This window comes from Nycticebus coucang, chromosome 21 (genome assembly GCF_027406575.1).
Source record: "Nycticebus coucang isolate mNycCou1 chromosome 21, mNycCou1.pri, whole genome shotgun sequence".
NCBI lineage: Eukaryota > Metazoa > Chordata > Mammalia > Primates > Lorisidae > Nycticebus > Nycticebus coucang.
In genome coordinates this window covers 9593140-9609598 of record NC_069800.1, presented here as the reverse complement: position 1 = coordinate 9609598, position 16459 = coordinate 9593140, and positions in this window count along the sequence as shown.

Below are 16459 nucleotides of genomic sequence, written 5' to 3'. Positions count from 1 at the left end.
TCAACCATAAGTAAAAACTCTATCAAAACATATTTTAGATTTTTCTAACCTTTTGTTTACCTAAATAAAGCAGCTTCAGAAATTTTCTGTTAGGTACACTTACATTAATATGAATTAAAAATGAATATTTGGTTTATGCCCAATATGACATAACAAAAGTTTCTTAGAATGCTATATCTCAAATTTTTATGCTAAAATTTCATTAAAATATTTTATGTGTTTAATGCATAACTATTATAGCAAGTGTATTTTTTTTTTAAAAATGTTCTCTTATTCCTGGTGGTGAATGTGAAGTAATCATTTATTTTGAAGTTCGTTACATGTTGAAATATGCACATTAGTTCATATTTTTTGTGAATATGACTCATTTTGGCCTTTCATGCTGTGTTTACACATCGATATGCAGATAAAAGATGAGCTTAATCTAGACAGCATATGTGAACTTCTTTACTGAAATGTTTTGATTTTCAATACTTGTTCCTCTTCTTTTGTATGTCATTGCTTTTACCAAAAGAAATTAAGATGCTTTGGAGAAAATGATTAGCAAATCTTGATGTAACTTATTATTTTTAACTTAACTCATATTGATATTAATTTTAATAGAATATCTCAGAGAGTCTTTCAGAGAAGGATCTTAGTTATTCATCTCAGGATGCCAATCAAGAAGAGAAAAACAGAGTAAATGCACAAGTAGAAGGTAAGAACTGTATTTTCCTGTAAAAGACAATTTGATTTGACATATCCAGGACTTTCCATTTCTTTTTTTTTTTGGAGGCAGTGTCTCACTCTGTCACTCTCAGTAGAATTCTGTGATGTCATAGCTCACAGCAACCTCAAACTCTTGGGCTCAATTGATCCTCTTGCCTCAGCCTACTGAGTAGCTGGGACTACAAAAACCAATCACAGTGTCCACTCATTTTTACAGATGGGATCTTACTCTTGCTTAGGCTAGTCCTGAACTCCAGAGCACAGGCATCCACCTGCCTTGGCCTCCCAGAGTGCTGGGATTACAGGGTCGAGCTACCGCTCCCCTGGGACTCTGTGTTTCTTATACTTCCCAGGTGACTCCAATGCTGCGGGTTCTTGGACCACACTAAGTAACAAGACTATAGACATCCCTGTAGAGAAATATATAGGAAGATCTATTGGAGAACATTTCCAACAGAAGGATCAAAGGAGGGCCTTATATTGCTTTTACACGTATTTCAGAACATGTTCCTAGCCAGATGGGATAAAGAAAAAAGTGAACAATTCCAAATTATAGATATGAACTATTACTAGTAATTGAAGAGGAAAGAAGTGGCATAAATGATCCCTGAAAAGAGTGGTGACCAGAGATTTGAAGAAAGATTCCTGAGCAGGGAAAGAAGGAGGGAATAAGTTAGCCATGTAATGTTGCAGTTAATCATGAAGAAACCCGAGAGAATGCTTTTGTATCGATTCAAGAAAGTTTCCTTTACACAGATTAAGATTACTAAGATTACTTCTGCCGGGCAGCGCCTGTGGCTCAGTGAGTAGGGCGCCGGCCTCATGTGCCGAGGGTGGCGGGTTCAAACCCAGCCCAGGCGAACTGCAACGAAAAAATAGCCGGGCGTTGTGGCGGGCGCCTGTAGTCCCAGCTGCTCGGGAGGCTGAGGCAAGAGAATCGCGTAAGCCCAAGAGTTAGAGGTTGCTGTGAGCCGTGTGATGCCACGGCACTCTACCCGAGGGCGGTACAGTGAGACTCTTTCTCTACAAAAAAAAAAAAAAAAAAAAAGATTACTTCTGCCACAGAGATCACTGGAAGCAAGAGAGTGTGCTAGAATTATAATGCGGAATTTAGAAGGATAGAATCTGGTACTTGAAACTATTTCTGTTTGAATTCTCCAGTCTGGATATTCAAGGAACATTTTGGGAGAAAAAAAAATTGTGGGGAATGGTGAATCTGTGGGGCTATAACAAAAATGCATTTCTCCTCCTGTAAGTGTTAGGCATCAGAGAAATGTGCTATGTCTATATTCATTCACAAAAATAGATTAACTTGAATATAAAAACACTGGTCATTTTAAAAAATATTCTTTATTAAAATAGGTGTTTTCTAAAATCAGAAAGAGATTAATGTAATATCCCACATAAAATAAAGTCAAAACCCATAAATTTATAGAGCCCATTTCATGACTTTTCTTAATATTTTCAATGAATATGACACTGATTTTTAAATGGAAAAATTAGTTACTATGTTATAATGATGAGGTGAATCAGTTTCCTTTTTTTATAAATATGTCATATTTAGAGTGAATATGCATAATTACTTAGATGTATCTTACAAGGCTTTTGAATGAGTGGAGGAAGAAATATGAAGATGGGAAAGCTAGAGGATACAGTGTACACCTAATCTGTAGGCCGCAGGGTGCTCCATCCCATCCTGCTCTCATTTTTTCTTGACCTCTCCAACTTTTCACCTTGCTCATCTCACCCTTTCCTTCTCAGCTCACACATGAGCTCTGGAAATGCCAACCTTGATGCATCTTATTCATTTTCCTTTAACCCCATTCCGTAATTATCAAGTAAAATAGGTAAAAACTGCTTGCCCAATGATGCTGTGGAATATTGTGTCCTACAGCCTTGAGATCTGGGGAATAGAAATGGAAATAAATAACTTACAGTTAAGATGGGGAAGTTGCAAAATAGAAATTCATAGAGTCTTGAAGCCTCACTGAGGGAGGATATGCCTGTTTATCCAGGGAAAGAGCCATAATGAATGGAGTCCTCACTTAGCAATCTGTGTCAAAAAAAAAAAAAAAGAAAGAAAGAAAAAATGGAAAGAAGATTGTGAGCACTTGAGCGAAAAGCATTTCACATATATATCACCAGGCATACACTGGTGAAGGTATAAAAAGTAACAGCAATGTAATGATTAACATGAGCAATGCATTGAAGGTTCTAATAGGAGGTAGACAGGAGTACACAGGGCTACTTGATATGTTTTCCTGGATTGAGAAATTTTTCTTTGTTTATGATGGCTTTGTCATTTATGTTGTGTGGATGAATTTGTGAGTGAATCTGTGATCTTTGTATACCTTCTACCTGGTGATATCTAGTAGTCTTCTGAGTGGTTTTTCAAGTGTTAGATAATTAGGAGTAATTTTTAAAGAAGTATATAGTCTGCTAAAGATTTAACTTCATCTAAACTCTCAATTTGTAAGATAAAAATAGGCTTAGGTTTGTAAATATTTTTATAAAGCTGAGAGATTTTATCACATCATTCTAAGCAACTCATTTAACTGAATATATGAAATTTACATGACTGAACATTTTATCAACATCAGTGAAAGTGGAAGAAGAGCCTAAAGGAAGTGAAAATAACCAGCCACAGGTATCAAGAAATATAAATTTAAGTTCCTTGTTTAATATTGTTTACATGAATGATGTGACATAGTCCAAGGGACATTTCCTACTGGAACAGCATTTTAGAATTCATACGTGGTTATCTAATATTTAATTTTAAGAAGTTTTTAAAACTCGTTATAAAACTTAAACCTTCCTAAAGTGAAGAGTTACTTATAGATAATCTTTGTCCTTGGAAGCGAGGCAGAATATTTCTGGTGTTTTCCTGGCTCTTTAGTTTTATAACCTTACATGATAAGAAAGGTAATGCCAAGTACGGAATCATATTACTAAGCAAGAGAAATTACGAGCAATTTTATCATGATGGCCACTGAGTTGGACTCATGTTCAGAGATTCCCAGTGTCCCAAACTGTAGTGTAATTTTATACTCCCAGTCATTAACGCCAGTTTGTTTACTTTTTCTGCCTTGTGGCCTCTAACTCAGTTCAGTGTGTGTGTTGCGAGAGGGAATGAGGTCATTAGATTGTGTCTATGAAGGAAATTCTACCTTGCAGGAAAGGACTTGGATGTGAGGATATAGCAGCAGGTTGTAACTCACTTAGCTGCAGGAAATCATTAAAAGGTATCAAGGTTCCTTCACTCACTGTCTTATGAGGACATTAGAATATATTAGATGTGGGCTTAAGCATATAGTCTGTGTCAGAAGACAGCATCATTTGAATTCACATTTGAGAATTGCCTTTTCTTTCTGATTGCTATTAATTTTACCTTGTGATAATGTAAAATTTCCAAGTTTTCAGTTATCAGTTTTTAAAAACAGTACAGAAGGATATATGTGAATCTTAGTAAATGTGGAATGTAAAGGTCTTAGCAAAGTAACTAAGAAAATGCCAGGAAAGCTATGTTAACTAGTGTGGTGAAAATGTGTCAAACGGTCTATGAACCAAGTGTATGGTGCCCCATGATCATACTAATGTACACAGCTATGATTTAATAAAAACAAATTAAAAAAAATAAAAACAGTACAGAAATAATCACATTAATAGTGACCGGGAATGAATGAGGACTGATAGAATGTATCTACATATTCAGAACTTCCTTTTGTGCAAAAGTATGAGTGACTGTGCATCAAACAATGCAAAGTAGAATGGGGAAGTAAATAAAAACACCTGAGAAATGAGTTGAAACAGAGTTTTGGTTAAAACTTTGAATAATAGAAAATTCCTGCTTGTCCTATAGTGGAGTTTGTGTAAAGAAGGAGGGAAGTTTTGAAAAAGCACCATCTAATGTAACAAATACTATACCAGACTATGAGAGGAATGATGCACCTGGAGTGTCCACTTTTTATTGTTTGAGGCATTTTCTCAATAAAAAGGTCTCAGTCACAAAAATATTTCCCATCTCATGCCTACTTTGTGTTCCTGAAGTATAATCGGCACTCACCTTCTAAAGTTTATTTAAATGAAAAAAAAAGAAAAGTATACTGTAAAAATGCTAACAATGCACACAGACACTCGGCGTGCATTTAACACAGGTGAGGAGAAATGTGAAGATAATACAGACACTAAAACAAGCAAGGAAATCAGAAGTTAAAAGTTGAAATGAAGGGACAGTAAGAGTTTTTTTTTTTTTCTGATGTACTTATTTTTATATCATAATTTTTTAACGAATCATAACTGTACATTAATGCTTTTATACACAATTTTGAATGCTTACATCAAACTGGTTAACATAGCCAACACTTCATTTGATTATTTGTCGTGTTAAGACATTGAGTCTCTACTCTTAATAGATTTGACATGTACCCTTACAATATACAACATAGGTGATGTCCCACCTTTTATCTTCCTTCACACACCGCCCCTCTTACTCTCCCCCCTCTTCCCTCTTTCATTCTGGGCTATAGTTGTGATTTATCATTCATATAAAAGTGTGAGGGATTATATATTCCTTTTATAATAGTACTGAGTACATTGGATCATTTTTCTTCCGCTCTTGATATACTGTACTAAGAAAAATATGTTCCAGCTCCATCCATGTGAACATAAAAGGGGCAAAGTCTCCATCTTTCTGATGGCTGCATAATGTTCCATGGTATACATATACCACAATGTTTTACTCCATTCAGGGGTCTATGGGTACCTGGGCTTCTTTCATGACTGGGCAATCATGAATTGGGCTGTAATAAACATTCTGGTGCAAATATGTTTGTTGTAAAATGATGATTGGTCATCTGGATGTATTCCTAGCAGAGGCATAGCAGGATCAAATGGTAGGTCTACTTTTAGTTTCCTAAGTGTTCTCCAAACCTCTTTCTAAAAGGAACATATTAGCCTGCATTCCCACCAGCAGTGCAGAAATGTTCCCTTCTCTCCACATCCACATCAAAATCTGTAGTTTTGTGATTTTGTGATGTGGGCTACTCTTCCTGGAGTTAGATGATGTCTCAAAGTGGTTTTGATTTGTATTTATCTGATGATTAAAGATGATGAGCAGTTTTTCATGTGAAAACCATGCACCTATTTTCTTCAGAGAAGCTTCTGTTCAATTCTCTTGCCCCAAATGAAATGGGATCACTTGTTTTTTTTCCTTATTAATTAATTTGGGTTTACTGTTTATTCTAGTTATCAAACCTTTGTTGGAAACATAACCTGGAAAAATCTTCTCCCATTCTGAGAACCGTGTGCCTGCTTTACTTCCTTTGTTCTTGGCTGTGCAGAAGTTGGGGTTTGATCAGATCTCTGTAATATATTTTCAGTGTTGCTTCAGTTGCCCAGGGGCTGGGATCCTCCTCATAACATATTCTTCCAGGCCAATTTTTTCAAGTGTTTCACCTGTCCCCTCTTAAAGTATTTTTATAGTTTCATGTCTTAAGTTTAAATCTTTTATCCAGGGAGAATCAATTTTTGTTAATGGTGAAAGATGAGGGCCCAGTTTCAGTGTTCTACAAGTTGCCAGCCAATTCATCCAGCACCATTTGTTGAATAGGGAATCTTTCCTCCTATTTATGTTTTTGATACGCTTATAAAAGATAAATAATAAAATGATAGTAAGTGTCCATGTTAATCTCTTGTTTCTCTATTGTGTTCCATACATTTACCTCGGTATTTTTGTGGCACTACCATGCTGTTTTGATCACTATAGATTTCTAGTATAGGCTGAAGTCTGGTAGCCTGATTGCTACTGCTTTGTCTTTATTTCTGAGTAATGTCTTGGTTATTCAAGGTGTTTTCTGATTCCATATAAACAAAGTACTAGTTTTTCCATGTTGCTTTGGGTAATATGGACATTTTAACAATGAATATTCTTCACAGCCGTGAGCATGGGGTATGTTTTTCCATTCGTTAACATCTTCAGCTTTTTTTTTTCTCAGAGTTTCATAGTTCTTTTTATAAAGATACTTCATGTCCTTTTTGAGGTAAATTCCCAAATATTTCATCTTCTATGGTACTACTGTAAAAGGAATCTAGTCTTTGACTATTTTTTCAGCTTGACTATTGTTGGTATATGTAAAATCTATAGATTTGTAAGTATTGATTTTGTATCCTGAGACATGCTGTATTTTTTGATCAGAGGTGGGTGTTTGCAACAGAATAGAGAACCAAGAGAGAACTCAGCTATTTACCATTATATGACCTTTGACAAGCCAACTAAAAACATTCAGTGGGAAAATGATTCCTTATTTTACAAATGCTGCTAGGTGAACTGGCTGGCTACATGTGGAAGAATGAAACTGGACACACACCTTTCAGTATTAACTAAGATGGACTCACACTGTATTAAAATTTACACTTCAGACATGAAACTTTAAAAATACTATAAGAAAGTACAGGGAAAATACTTGAAGAAATTGACCTGGGTGAATATTTTATGAGGAGTACCCCCTGGGCAACTGAAGCAACACCAGAAATACATTACTGTAACCTGATCAAACTAAAAAGCTTCTGCACAGCCAAGAACACAGTAAGTAAAACAAGCAGACAGCCCTCAGAATGGGAGAAGATATGTGCAGGTTATGTCTCTGACAAAGGTTTAATCACCAGAATCCACATAGAAATCAAACATATTAGCAGGAAAAGAACAAGTGATCTCATCTCAGGGTGGGCAAGGGACTTGAAGAGAAACTTCTCTGAAGAAGACCGGCACACTGCCTACAGACATATGCAAAAATGCTCATCATCTTTAATCATCAGAGAATTGCAAATAAAACCTCTTTGAGCTATCATCTAACTCCAGTAAGATTAGCCTCACATCACAAAATATCCAAACCAGAGATGCTGGCATGGATGTGGAGAAAAGGGAACACTTCTGCACTGCTGGTGGGAATGCAAACTAATGCATTTCTTTTGGAAGGATATTTGGACAACACATAGGGATCTAAAAATATACCTCCCATCGGATCCTACAATACGTCTACTAGGTATATATCCAGAAGTTTAAAACTTTAATCCAGTGAGAGTCTATCTTAGTTAATGCTGAAAGGTGTGGGTCCAGTTTCAGTCTTCTACACATTGCCAACCAGTTCACCCAGCACCCAGATTAAATAGAGAATCTTTCCCAAAAATGACATCTTTGATGGTCTTATCAAAGATCAAATGATTATAAGTGTCTGGGTTCCTCTCTTGGTTCTCTATTCTGTTCCATACATCTACCTCTCTATTTTTGTGCCAGTACCGTGCTGTTTTGATCTGTATTGATTTATAGTATAATATGACACCTGGTAGCATGATTCCTCCAGATTTGTTTTTATTTCTGAGGAATATCTGGCTATTTGATGTTTTTAATGATTCCATATTAAATGAAGTATTACTTTTTTGAGGTCTTTAAAGTATGACAGTCATGCTTTAATAGGGATATTGGTTTGGGTAGGATGGACATTTTAACAATGTTGATTCTTCCCAGCCATGATTATGGTATGATTTTCTATTCGTTAACATCTTTAGCTATTTCTTTTCTCCGAGTTTCATAGTTCATTTTTAAAGATGTTTAGCATCCTTTGCTAGTTAAATTCCCAAATACTTCATCTTCTTTGGCACTACTATAAAATGAATGGAGTACTTGACTGTTTTTTCAGCTTGACTATTGTTGGTCTATATAAAGGATAAAGATTTATGAGTGTTGATTTTTTAACCTGAGACCTTGCTATATTCCTTGGTCACTTCTAAGAGTTTTTTAGTTGAATCCCTGAGGTTTTCCAGATATACAATCATATAATATGGGAAGAGTGAAAGTTTTATCTCCTCTGACATTATATGGATACCCTGATCACCTTTTCTTGCCTGATTGAGATGACTTCCATTACAATGTTAAAAAGTAGTGGAGACAATTGGCAACCATGCCTCATCCCTGATCTGACTGGAAATGATTTCAGTATAATTCCATTCAATATGATATTTGCTGTAGGCCTCTATCATTTTAAGAAATGTCCCTTCTGTACCAATTGTCTTACGTGTTCTGATCATGAAAGGATGCTGGATATTATCAAAAGCTTTTTATGCATCAATTGAGAGAAGCATATGGCCTTTGTTTGTTATTTTGTTCATGTCATAAATTACATTTATAGATTTATGGGTATTGAAACAGCTTTGAGTCCCTGGGATAAAACCCACTAGGTCATGGTGTATAATTTGTTTGATGGGTTACTGGATTCTGTTTGTAGGAACTTTTATTTATTTTTATTATTATTTTTTGTAGTTGTTGGCTGGGGTCTGGTTGGAACCCTCCACCTCCGGTATATGGGGCCAACACCATACTCCTTGAGCCACAGTCACCAACCTATTTGCTATGATCTTATTGAATATTATTGTATCAATATTCATTAGAGATATTGGTTTATAATTTTCTTTTTTTGGTTGGGTCTTGTCCTGGTTTAGAGTCAATGTGATGTTTGCTTCATAGAATGTGTTGGATAGTATCCCTTGTTTTTCTATATTTTAGAAAAAGTTAGTAATATAGATACTAGTTAGTCTTTAAAGGTTTGGTAGAATTCTTATGTGAAACGATCTGATCCCAGACTTTTCTTTTGGGGGAGATTTTGTATAGTTGATGCTATTTCAGAGCTTGATATATGCATGGTCAACATGTCCGCTTCACTCTGGCTAAGTCTAGGAGGGTGGCGTCTTTCAAGTATTGGTCTATTTCCTTTAGATTTTTGTATTTCTGAGAATAGAGTTTCTTATAATATTCATCAGGATTTTTTGAAGTTTTGAGGAGTCTGCTGTTATTTTGTCTTTGTCATTTCTGATTGATTTATTCCTGGTTAGGTTAGGCAAAGGTTTATCTATTTTATTGACCTTTTCAAAAAAACCAACTTTTTGATGTATTGATCTGCTGTATAATCCTTTTGTTTTCAATTTCTGCCTGAATTTTGGTTATTTCTTTTTTTCTGCTGAGTTTGAGATTGGAATGTTCTTCATTTTCCAGTTGCTTGAGATGTTCTCTTGCAGTGTTATAAATTTCCCTTTTAGGCCGGCCTTTGTGATATCCAAGAGGTTCTGGAAATTGGTGTCTTCATTATCTTTTTATTCCAAAAATTTGGTAATTTTCTTCTTAATCTCACCTATGACTCAGCTATCATTCAGCATAAGATTATTTAGTTTTCATGTTTTTGTATGAGTATGCAGATTTCTCTTGTTACTTAATTCAACTTTTGATGATGATGGTCTGAGAAGATGCAAGGAATAATTTATATTCTTTTAAATGTACTGAGTTTATACTTGTTACCTAAGATGTGATCAGTTTTGGAGGATGTTACATGGGCTGATGAAAAGAATGTGTATTCAGTTTTCTTAGGATGGAATGTTCTGTAGATGTCTGTTAATTCCAAATGTTAAATGGTTAGGTTTAAGTCCAAAATGTCTGTGTGTACTTTCTGACTGGAGGATCTATCCAACACTGCCAAAGGAGTGCTAAAATCTCTATTATGGTGCTGTAGGAAATCAAATTACACATATCTGTTAGAGTCTCTCTTATAAGTTGAGGTGCATTCTGGTTGGGTGCAAAAATGTTAATAATTGAAATCTCATCATGTTGAACGTTTCCCTTACCAACAATGAAGTGACCTTCATTATCGTTCCTTGCTTTTTGGTATAAAGACTATTGTATCTGTGAATAAATTGTCAACCCCTACTTTTTTTCTGATTTCCATTTTCCTGTATTATAGATGACCATCCCTTCACCCTGAGTATATATTTATCTTTTAAGGTAAGAGGAGATTCTTGTATGCCACAGATATCTGACTTGAGTTTTTGTATCCGGTCAGCCAACCTGTGCCTCTTTAGAGGACACTATCCATTCACATTAATTGACAATACTGAGAAGCCTAGTAGTATTTTGGGTATCATGTTTTTTCAAAAGTCCACTGGGCATTTTTAATCCTTTTTCCACTGCGAAGTTGGAATTTTATCAAAAGTTTCTGAGTGAATTGACTTTGGTGGTAGAGGATTGTGCTGGTCACAGTAGAGGATATGATTGAGAATATCCTGGAGAGGTAGTTTCGTTATGGCAGATTTCTTCAACATGTGAATGTCATTAAAGTATTTAACTTCTCTATCATGAATGAACCTCGGTTTAGCTGGATACAGGATCCTGGGTTGAAAGTTATTTCATTGTAGGAAGTTAAAGTTCGATGACCACCCTCTTCTAGCTTGAAAAGTTTCAGTAAAGAGATCTGCAGTCATTCTAATATTCTTACCTTTGTAGGTTATGGTTTTCTTATGTCTGGCTGCTTGTAGAATTTTCTCCTTCATATTAACTTTGGCGAAGTTAGTTATAATATGTCTGGGAGATGCTTTATTTGGGTTGAGTCATGTTGGGGTTCTGAAACTGTCTGCTCTCTTAATTTCAGAATCTCTTGCCATGTTTGATAAGATCTCAATTATCCCTTGCAGTAGAGCATCTGTGGCTTTCGAGGCAACCTCATCCCCTTCAGGAATTGGTAAAAGGCAAATGTTAGTTTTCTCTGAAGTGTCTCAGAGCTCTCTGAGAGAATGATCCATTTTTGCTCTCCCTTTCTCTCCACACTGAGCATTTGGGAGCATTCAAAAGCTTTGTCTTCAATGTCATAAATCCTTTCTTCTGCCTGCTCCACTCTGTTACTGAGGGATATACTACTATATTTCTCAGATCTTTGAGGGCTACAAGTTCTTGCCTCAATGTGTCAAAACTTTGTTGACTTTGTCTTTGAATTCATTGAATTCTTGAGACAACTCAATTCTCACAGAAATTGCATTTCTTTCCTGGGTATATTCTCCTGCAGGCCAGGTGCTATTTGAGTTAACAGAAATTGTGACTGCCCTATATCACTCCTGTTGCATCAGTTCTCATGGAGCTGGCATCTCTGTCTCCATTACACTCTGTGTTGGGGCAGGTACAGTTAGAGCTTAGATATGGCTCTAGTTTCAGCCCTTCCCTGGACTGATGCTGCTGCTCCACCTGCTTTTGTCCCAGCTATGCTCCTCTGGGGGCCAGTTGCATCTTGGGCTCTCAGAAGCAGCATTTCTGACTCAGCCCTGCCCTGGTTGTATACCTTCTCTGTGTTCACGTGGATACTATTGTCTGTCCCTGTCACGCCACTCCAAGGCAGGTACTGCCTCAGGCGTATCCTTTGGTCATGGGCCTGTGTATCCATCTCAGATCTGTTCCAGCCATGGCTGCCCCCAGAGCAGAAGCCAGCTGCCTGTTCTTGCTAAGAGAGGCGGGAAGTGTTTCTTCAAAACATCACCAGGGGTGTGAGCCCTATTGTTCATGCCACTGCCACTGCTGCGCTGCCCCCATGGAGTGCCATCTCTTCTTCTCTTGTATGGCTCCCTTGCTTCACAGTCCCCACTTTCCACCCATGCCTCTTTTTCAGCACAGACTCATAACAGCCCATGCCCTGTCCACAGCTCTCGAGAAAATGCCCACAAATCTGGACTCCATGGGGGACAGGCTTTCCAAAATATAGAGTGAGAGTGGAGGGGAGTGGTGGGAGTTCAGAATTGCAGGTAGAGTCTATGTTCAGTTTTATGCCTCATGGGAGAGCACCATGGCACACTAGTGGTACATCTCTGGGGAAGGAGTTCTGGTTTATAGAGTGTCTCTCACATGGGATAAAATAGGAGGAGATCTGAACTCTGTTTGCTTGTTTGTAGAAAGTATCCTGCGAGGTATTCTCATGGGGGAGAGGACTTACATCCACTTGGTGATGGGTTTTGTACTTATTGTTTGTTTCCTTGGGTTCTTAGCTCGCCTCAGCAGGGGTGATGTGTTCTTCAATCTTCACTCCTGGCTCAGCTCCAAACCATCAGCTTACTTGCTAAACTTCTGTCCTTTCACCCTCCTTTTGGACGGGTGCCTCTGTGGAAATCTTGCCTCCTCCCCGACAGTGGACATTTTCAATCCTTTCACCATGGTGGATGTTAGATTTCATTCCAGGTTTTCTGGGTGAGTTTACTTCAGTGGTAGACCATTAATCTGATCATGATGGAGGATGAGTCTGAGAATTTCATTGATACCTGGCTTAGTTATGGCTAATTTCTTCCACATGTGTGTGTCAGTGAAGTATTTGGTTCCTCGATCAAAAATGAAAGTCAGTCTAGCTGGATACAGGATCCTAGGCTGAAAGTTATTTTCTTTTAGGAGATTGAAAATGGATGTCCATCCTCTTGTGGCTTGAAAAGTTTCAACAGAGAGATCTGCAGTCATTCTAATATTCTTCATCTTGTAGGTTATACTTTAGTTACATCTGGCTGTTTGCACAATTCTCTCCCTAATGTTTACTTGGGCATAGTTAATTACAGTGCATCCAGGAGATGCTTTATGTGGATTGAGCTCTTCAGAGAAGAAAAAGTTCAAGTTTAAAATGAGGTATATGGTTCCCTTTGCCTCTGCTGCTTTATCCTTTGTCAGTGGTCTGGTCCATTCTGATTTTCCAAGTTTGAATGTTTTATTAATTACATCTAATTAATAAAGATTTGATTAGCAGAACTGAGGGTCACCATCTTCATCATGATTTTTATGTTAATTTGTATAATGTGTAGAAAAGAAAATGTACAAGTAAGTGCCCAGAACATTTTAGGTGCTTCTAAGAGATGTGTTCTCTGTTCCTATCCTTCCATTTTTATTAAGGATTGCCATACTTTCTTGAAGTTGTTTCCTAATTGGGAAGGAGATGCACAGTTTATGTACTGTTTGCTTGCTTTTACTTAAACATAAACATAAGGCAAGTTGTTCTTATGAGAGAATTTCTTTTTCTTCAACAAATTTTCCTATCAGTAAATATTTTATCACAAAACATTTTGATGTCTTCAAGGCTTTGTTTAGCTAAATGAAGCAGCATTGACATTGTTGAGCTTATACTCAACATGACATACTCCAAAGTTGCCCATTATGCCAGTATCTAACGTCAACACTGAAATATTTCTAGAGTGAGAAATATGTTAAGGATGTAATGCCAGAAGTATGATAGCCCATGTATTATATTAGTCACAATGTTCATCTGTGTTTGGTGGAGAATGCAAAGTAATGTTATGGAAGGTGAAGTAAGATCCTTGTTGCTATATAACATGAGTTAATGTTGTGTTTTCGAATATGTTTCTTTTGGCTGCCCATGCTCAATTTACAGAACCTGTAGCCATACAGAAGTGGAAGGTAAGGTTCATCTCGAGAACATATGTATGGCTGCAATGCTCTGGTTTAGAAGACATTCTTTTTTTCTTTTAAAGTTAAAAAAAAATTATTCTTAGAGTAGAAAATTCAAACATTTTTTGGGCGGCGCCTATGGCTCAGTCGGTAAGGCGCCGGCCCCATATACTGAGGGTGACGGGTTCAAACCCGGCCCTGGCCAAACTGCAACCAAAAAATAGCCGGGCATTGTGGTGTGCACCTGTAGTCCCAGCTACTCGGGAGGCTGAGGCAAGAGAATCGCTTAAGCCCAGGAGTTGGAGGTTGCTGTGAGCTCTGTGAGGCCATGGCACTCTACCAAGGGCCATAAAGTGAGACTCTGTTTTTTCTAACATTCCATTAGAAATTTTGTGATTTTAAATGCCATTTCAGTGTGGAATATGTGACTGGGAGGAATGGGAGGCTGTATTCCAAAGGATATTTTTAGGTAAAAAAATGTGGACTCTTTAAATACAAAAAAAAAAAAAAAAAAGAAAAGAAAAGAAAATTCAAACATTTTTGACAAAAGTGATTAGGAAATCTTGATACCACTTATTGTAACTATAACATACTTGAAACTTAATAGTTGATGTTAATATTAACAGAATTTATTGGAGAATCTTACCAAGGATGATTTTGGTGGTTCTTCTCGAAATGGAAATTCAAATGGAAACAAGAAAGTATGCAAACAATTATAGGGTAAACAATGTATCTTATGAAAAATGTCATGTGAACGAATCTTTATTGAGGAACATGAGCACCAAAAACAACCTTGTCTTTTAGATATGTATGGTAGAAAAAAAAAAAAGAAGAAGAAGAAGAAGCAAAACAGTGATAAATTGTATCTCTTCTCAGGTGTCAGCAACAGATGATGATGAAATCAAGAGTATCACTAAATTAATGTAATCTTTAGTTCCATCTCAATATAGTGCAAGAGCTGAGCAAAGTCAGTAAATGAGGAAAAGGGCAGGTTTACAAAAGGGAATGAAGAACTGGGAAAGCAGACAGTACAGGGAATACATAGAGACAAAAGGAGCAGATGGATGTAATGGCAGAGTGTTCCAATAAAATACTTCTAAATAAAAGGTAGATTAAGGAGTTAGACAGGTGGGAAGAATATAATAAAATGAGCTTCCAGGGCCAAAATGAGTGAGACAAGTAGCACCAACTTCCATGTTCTCCCTGTTTCTCTCTGTTGGGAAGGCATTAAAGTCTGTGGCCCCTGGTCATGCAGGAGTGTGGAACTGTACTGGTATGCAATTTCTCATTGTATAAAGTGATGTTTCCTCATATCATATGGTTCAATTCAATTGATAGAAGACAATAGGCTTATTCATGGAGAGGTCAGGAAAGCTGTTGCCAACTAACATTCCCTTAGAAATTTTGTGATTTTAAATGCCATTTCAGTGTGGAATATGTGACTGGGAGGAACTGGGAGCTGTATTCCAAAGGATATTTTTAGGTAAAGAAATGTGGACTCTTTAAATACAAGAGCTTCTCAAAACATTAAGAAATCATTGGGGACCATGTTAAAAATGCACACCGTGATTGAGCAGGTTTGTGATTCTACAGTCGTAATGCATTCTCATTTGTTTCCAGTGCTCTTGGTCCTCAGAATGCCCTGAATAACTAGGGTGTAAAGTTCTCTGTAGAGAAATGTGTAAGAGGCACCACTGAAGAACACTTCCAACGGAGAATCAAGGGAAAGCATTATTTTGCTCTTATTTCTGAGCATCTTCCTAGCTGGAGGATGACAATGAATGATAGAGAAATTGAAATACTAGATATATGATGTTATTGCAAATAAAGAGGAAAGAGGTGGTGGAAATAATCCATCAAAAGAATGCAGATGGCAGATTGCAAGATTTTTTTTTTTTTTTTTTTGGCAAACCAAGATTGGATTACTGCAGCTCCAGAGATTACTGGAAGGAGGAGGAAGTGCTGGGATTAGGGCAGAACACAGAAAGGCATTTCTTTTCTCCAGAAGGATCAGGCATCTGAGATATATGTTGCATTGATACTAATTAATAAGATGAGGTTACATTGAACAAAGATGGGTGGCTTTTTTTGCAAATGCTATTTTTTTCTATAAAGTAGGTGTTTCGTAAAATCCCTTAATGAGTTAATGTGAGATCTCCAAGAACATTCATTTTAGAAACAGTACACTTATCATTTGATTCAATCTGTATAAAAGTAAACTATGCAAGCAAAATATGTATCCCCTAATATTCTGAAAATTTAAAAAAAAAGCCTAAAAGCTTATTTTTTCTGAGTTTTAATGTCACGTGCAGTGAATATTCTAGTGATTTTTGAATACAAAAATTCATTAACATCTAATAATTCTTTTTTAAAAACACTTGAACTTTTTTTTTTTTTTTTTTAGGGCCAGGGCTTGGTTTGAACCTGCCACCTCTGGCATATGGGGCCAGTGCCCTACTCCTTGGAGCCACAGGAGCCACCCAACATCTAATAATTATATGGCCATTCAGT